Source organism: Procambarus clarkii, chromosome 8 (genome assembly GCF_040958095.1).
Source record: "Procambarus clarkii isolate CNS0578487 chromosome 8, FALCON_Pclarkii_2.0, whole genome shotgun sequence".
NCBI lineage: Eukaryota > Metazoa > Arthropoda > Malacostraca > Decapoda > Cambaridae > Procambarus > Procambarus clarkii.
The window spans coordinates 49,897,897-49,905,139 of record NC_091157.1 but is presented as its reverse complement, the minus strand read 5'-3'; positions in this window follow the sequence as shown (position 1 = coordinate 49,905,139).

Below are 7,243 nucleotides of genomic sequence, written 5' to 3'. Positions count from 1 at the left end.
TGACCTAAACTTCCAATACACCTTTCCATTAATCAACGATCAGGAGTCATAATTCAGCGTCAGCTGGTGTTTGGGTGATCGCTCACCTTCCCGCCTTCTAATTTCTGACGGCATTTGTCTGTGTCTTGTTAGCGAGGCTCGGCCGGTGGTCCCTAGCCTCGCCTATCCCTACCTTGTGTCGTGTGGCGTGGGGTGTATGGGGCGCTGGGGGGGGGTGAATGGGGCTCTCGGGGGTGTGGCGTGGGGTGTATGGGGCTCTGGGGGGTTTGGGGTGGGGTGTATGGGGTTGCTGGGGGGTGTAGGGGGGTGTATGGGACCCTGGGTTGTGGCGTGGGGTGAAATTTTGCACTTACTGTGGGGTAGGTGCCCAGCATGGGCGGAGGAGGTCAAAACGAAGCCCTTCTTATTTTTGACCAGACCACACACTAAAAGTTGAAGGGACGACGACGTTTCGGTCCGTCCTGGACCATTCACAAGTCGATTGTCTGTATGTCTATTGTCTAATACCTGTATGTCTGTACCTGTATGTCTGTACCTGTATGTAATACCTGTATGTCTGTACCTGTATGTCTGTACCTGTATGTCTGTACCTGTATGTAATACCTGTATGTCTGTACCTGTATGTCTGTACCTGTATGTAATACCTGTATGTCTGATTGTCTAATACCCTTCTTATTTACCAAAACCTCATGTAGATATACTAGAAATACTCGATATACTTGACAGGATACACATAAATTTTACAGAGATCAATCTATACTGTTTTAGGAAAGAATACTTTTTAATTGGTCCAGTCTCTATAGAGCCTAGACTACCTGAACAAATCTTAATGTATCATAAAAACATCTTTTCACTGATGTTGAAAAAATTAATGAGTACCTCCATTTAATATACCAAGAAAATAGGATGTCTGGTTTGTCCAAAATTTGTAGACTAGACGCTCCTGGCTAGTTTCATTAAAGTTTGCAGAGTGACTGGTAGGGGAGAGAGGATTGTCATAGGTGAGTTATGGTCGATATCCCACATGGTGCAACCTTTCGGGGTTGACCCGGGGGCAGCCGGGTACCATGTTTAATACATGTAGTATACAGTGTGTATTTGTTAGTTATTTGACTTCACATATCAGCCAGGTGGCTACATATCCCTTCCCATGTTGGTCAGGTGGCTATACAACCCCCTCCCATGTTGGTCAGGTGGCTACATATCCCTTCCCATGTTGGGCAGGTGGCTATACAACCCCCTCCCATGTTGGTCAGGTGGCTACATATCCCCTCCCATGTTGGTCAGGTGGCTATACAACCCCCTCCCATGTTGGTCAGGTGGCTACATATCCCCTCCCATGTTGGTCAGGTGGCTACATATCCCCTCCCATGTTGGTCAGGTGGCTACATATCCCCTCCCATGTTGGTCAGGTGGCTACATATCCCCTCCCATGTTGGGCAGGTGGCTACATATCCCTTCCCATGTTGGGCAGGTGGCTATACATTCCCTCCCATGGTGGCCAGGTGGCTGAATCACCTCACATTTGTCAGCAAAGTGATCATAACAGAGAGACATTATCGTGGACGGGGTTCGAGGCACAGTTCCAGTCCACATATAAACACCAGCTCTGGGAAATATACTCTCAATAAATGTCACTTACATCGCCCCTGTTGCATTATGGGACACAGAACACAATACAGTATTGATACAACAACCACAATAACAATAATGTATAAATACAATAAAGTCACCAGAAGTATTCACAGGAAATAAATCGTGATTGTTTCTTTTGAGTGCATTGATCATTACTCAATCTGCACAGCTCATTAAGCATAGTTTCTATACCTGATCAACCAGGCTGTGACTCATACGTCAGGCTGCGAGCAGCCGCGTCTAACAGCCTGGTTGATCAGTCCAGCAACCAGGAGGCCTGGTCGACGACCGGGCCGCGGGGACACTAAGCCCCGGAAGTATCTCAAGGTAACCTCAAGGTAAGGTAAGGTAGTTACTCAGCGCTTGAGTGCGGTCATTGTTGCACTCCTCACCTTGAGTGGGGGGGGGGGAGGGTTCAAATTATGAAATCAATAACTAGATGAAACATAATAATAATGGGAAAGGAATGAACACGAAATTCAGAAATGTTAAATTCGTGTGCAGTGTTAAAATGTTGAAGTCTTGAAGACAATTAAACACGTGGAATACAGTGCATGAAATTGTTAATATTACAGCATAAACCCCCCCCTCGAGTTAATGTGTTTTTTGGATGATTAATCTGCGGTTCTCATAAAAGTTAAATGACAATCATATATTGACATTTCCTAAGTACGTTTTGGTCAATATTTGGGTCGTTGTTTTGTGGCATAACAATCTCCTGGAAATGTAGCAATACACCTGTCAAGAGCGGCAAATGCAGGCAAGCTGTAATGCACTTGACAGCGATGAATCACGCCACCTCTACTCGGCAACCGATAGATAAGGTTAAACCTGGTTGATACCTGGTTGATGGGGTTCTGGGAGTTCTTCTACTCCCCAAGCCCGGCCCGAGGCCAGGCTCGACTTGTGAGAGTTTGGTCCACCAGGCTGTTGCTTGGAGCGACCCGCAGGCCCACATACCCACCACAGCCCGGTTGGTCCGGCACTCCTTGGAGGAACAAATCTAGTTTCCTCTTGAAAATGTCCACGGTTGTTCCGGCAATATTTCTTATGCTTGCTGGGAGGACGTTGAACAACCGCGGACCTCTGATGTTTATACATCAGAGGTCCGATCTTGAGGTATACATCTTGAGGTATATCAAGGTGGCAGAGGAAATCTTCACATTACTTGTCATTTAAGGAAAACAAAGCAATTGAACAAATAATTATATTTTTCTTGCGTTCCAGTTCGAAAGATTCAAAGAAACACTGACATTCAAAATATGACGAGTTGGACTTGATCTGTATTTTTAAATATACAAAATTATATGTGATCTTGTTGTATCAGCGTATACAATCACCACTGTTGTATGTGATGGGGTGGCCGGATAGTAGGCCAGTTTCTTGATGGTTAAATTTCGCCCCGGTCAAGAATCTGTTATCAATAGATGAATATCATTGTAACATGTTCAACTCTATAGTCATTCCCCGGGGGTCTTCGAGGTCATAAGGACTTCTGGGGTCACAAGGACTTCTGGGGTCACAAGGACTTCTGGGGTCACAAGGACTTCTGGGATCACTAGGAACCTCCCTGGGATGCCCAAGCTCCCCCGGGGTTCCCCCAGAATCCGAATTTCATGAGTTTAATTTTGACACAGTCACCAGAGGTGTATATCTGTGGCAACTCTCAATGTTTGTCTCTGTCACTGTATCACTGTGTCTCATTCTCTCTGTCTCACTCTCACTGGGAGTTACAGGTGGTGGTGGTGACCTGTCTCAACCTGTTCCCATAACTCCTAAATTATGACACATCAGTCATTACCTGACACCTGACACTGATGACTTGACAGTGACACAGATTTATACCTGGTGGCAGTGACATATTTCCACTACTTTATCCCTGGTGGCAGTGGCATTTATCGCGAGTCATTTTCACTGTGTTAAGTAAATGCCATTTGTCTTATCCATTTTTTTTTATCTTTTTAGTAGTGTGACGATGGGTATAGTTAAGATATAGTGCAGATAATGACACAGGCACATGACTGATACATGTACCATATACATGAATTGAAAGTTACGACAGACAAGAATGGCGTCAATTTTCACTGCAATGCATATGTGGTGTTACGTTATTTGTTAAGATATAATGTTCCTCTATTGCACGCCACATTGTGCCATATATCAAATGCAAACACATAATGTGCCTTGCTTGTGTATTACATTACAGATAGTAATTGTTCCTATTTGTACAAAAGCCACTTTTTATGTATCTGTGTCGCATGACACATCTAGGTCCAAATGTGTAAGAATTCTCGTGTGTTATGAAGCCCGTGTGTTTCCAGCGCGACATCTGACAGCACAGACATATTTTTATTATTATTATTATTATTTTCTACCCCTGACGTGGCCAGACATTTACAATGCTAACCAGCATATATATACATTTTCTTCTATCCTCCATGGACAGGGTTAGAGATGTGTTAAACATATAGTTCAGGGATTTATCGAACAATCAACCACAGAAGGTGATTGTAGTGCTTTTAAAATGCTAGGCTAAGCTACATACGTAAATACATAAATACACACATTTACGTATGTCCTACATAAAGTGTTCGATGTGTCTTTTTACATAGTGACCCATTAGTGTCATCCTCGCTATGTCATTACTGCCCATTTTAATCCTTGGGACGACCACGGCGACGGGAGTCCATTTTATTCTCATTATTTCTTGCACCATAAAGGGATCTTTCAACCTTCTTTACTGTGCATTCTCGTTTCACAAAAATCAGAAAACATATTCCCTTTTATTTCTATTATTTTCTCCAATACGCGCCGAAATAGGTGTTAATTTGAAAGCTGTTGTTGTTGTTTAAGATTCGCTACATGGAACAAAAAGTTCCAAGTAGCACGGGCTATGGTGAGCCCGTAGTGGACTTTGAAAGCTTTATCCCCTATACAAGGCGCAATCAAGAGAGGGGTCAGTGACCAATTTGACCTCGGCTTGTCAGGTCAATGACGCAGCGGGGTGATACCATGTGGAGATGGTATTGATTCTGCGCCATGCCCAGCTGACGCACAGTCCTGGGCTTTACGGGATCACCATAGGCCGTGCTACATGGACATTTCGTTCTAAGTAGCTAAATCTAAAACAACAACAGTCTTGGGGCCAGATTCACTAAAGCACTTACGAACTTGTACATCTTTTCTCAATCTTTGGCAGCTTAGTTTCCAATTATTAAACAGTTAATGAGCTCCGAAGCATCAGGAGGCTGTTTATAACAATAACAACAATTGAATGGGAAGTTTTCATGCTTGTAAACTGTTCAATAAATGTAACCAAAGCCGTCAAAGATTGAGGAAAGATGTACAGGTTCGTAAGTGCTTGCGTAAGTGCTTTCGTGAATCTGGGCCCAGGGCTGACTAAGCTAAATGATGGGGAAGAAATTGTATGTCTTCTCTTATTGTATTAATTCTGTCTTTATCTCACAGGAAATGTGCCACAGTGATGGTGTGATGATAATGATCAGGTTAAATGCTGCCACAGAGGCACAATCATTGACCACATCAACAGCAATAGAACATCTATTGAACACATCAATAACAACAACAGAACAATCACTGATCACATCAACAAGAAAATAACCATTGACCACATCAACAGAACAACCATTAACCACCTCAACCGCAACAGTACAACCATTAACATCAACAACAGAACAACCATTGAACACCAACAGAACAACCATTGACCAACAACAGAACAACCATTGAACACCAACAGAACAACCATTGACCACCAACAACAGAACAACCATTGAACACCAACAGAACAACCATTGACCACCAACAACAGAACAACCATTGAACACCAACAGAACAACCATTGACCACCAACAACAGAACAACCATTGACCACCAACAACAGAACAACCATTGACCAACACCAACAGAACAACCATTGACCACCAACAACAGAACAACCATTTAACCACATCAAGCCACCTAAACCACATCAGGGGAGAGAGAACAGTAACCACATCAGGGGGGAAAGAACATTAAGAACAGAGTACACTTGGTACTCTGCAACAGGAGAGAACACGCCCATGTGTACGTTACAACATCATCTCAACTACCAATACCGGCCCCGCTAGTCCGGCAAAGTGCGCCATGTGCACTTTGCAAGAAAAAAAAATGCTTACACATTTCCGCTCAGCGTACCGTTTCTGACGTATCCGGATAATGAAGATCCGGATTCACACAGATCCGGATAATGAAGAACCTCTTGGCTACCAAACACATGTGGTTAAGGTGGTAGGAGACACCGCCGGTCGTGTCCGCTACGCCTTCAGGAGGTCGCCCCCCCCCCAGCTCCCCTTCCCCTCCGCGACTGAAGCAGTTGGGCTAAACATCCGGTGTTAAGAGACTCCGCGAACGGGCTGCGTGGATTCTCGCATTTGCTGCGGTAGTGTTTGAACTTGTTAAAGATTTCTAGTGTCGTTCGGGGTGGAAACGCGGTGGTTACGGGGTAATGTACCCCCGGGGGGGGGGGGGGGGGGTTGGTGGTCCTCCACCACCACACTTTGAGAGATGTTATCATTTAGGTGTTGAGATTTCTTATGATGTATTACTACCACCAGTGTAGCCACGCTGCTTACAGCGAGCGGGGGATACTATCTTTATCACCGTAATCATCTTCCCTACTCACTATCTTTATCAAAGTAATCATCTTCCCTACTCACTATCTTCATCACTGTAAACACCTTCCTTACTCATTGTGTCCTCATCATTGTAACCCGAATGAATTCAGTTCATCTTTTCCAGTAGTTTTTTATTTATTAACAAATTTAGGTACATGTGCATTTGTGCAGCTGCCCTAGACTATATGAAGGGGAGTACAGTGTGTCAAAAAGAAGCTAACTAGGTGATGCTAAAAAATCCCCATCACACAGGATGGTTAGTCATACAGAGGCATGTGATAAGCGGTCTGCACTGGCAGACTCCGGATGCATTTTGAGGATATCAACAACACAAGATTGAATAAGGTAGCAGTGGTAATACAAGTCCCCATCTCGCAGGATGGTTAGTCATACAGGGCCATGTGTTTAATAGCCTGCACTGGCAAATTTTGGGTATACTGTGAGGATATCTTCAAGAATACGAGAGTGAATAAAGTAATTGCAAAGCTCCAGGTACCTCATGCCAACTGGTCTGAAAGGTCTAATAATTGGGCATTCAGTGATGTAGTGCGGGAGATCATGCCGTAGTTCCTGCTCACAGAGTTTGCAACTGGAGTGCTCAGGATTGGGAGACCCGTCACCTGCAGCCACCTGCCACAGGTAATCCTTATGAAAGTTCGCGGTAAACTCTATGGAAATCATATCTCCGAGTTCATTTCAGACGTGATGAAAATGGGTGCGGGAGTGTTGGATTACACGCTATATTTCTTAAAACATTTAACTTTGTCCTATCCCCTAACGAGCCTATGACCGTCCCATACCCCCCAGATCATAATCCCCCCCTGCAAATCTGCGTGAGACTAGCCCCAGGCCTCTGACCAACTTTGGACAGAGACAGATAAACACAGACATTCTTTTTTATAGTATAATAGAGCAGTACCCGGCAGTGCCTA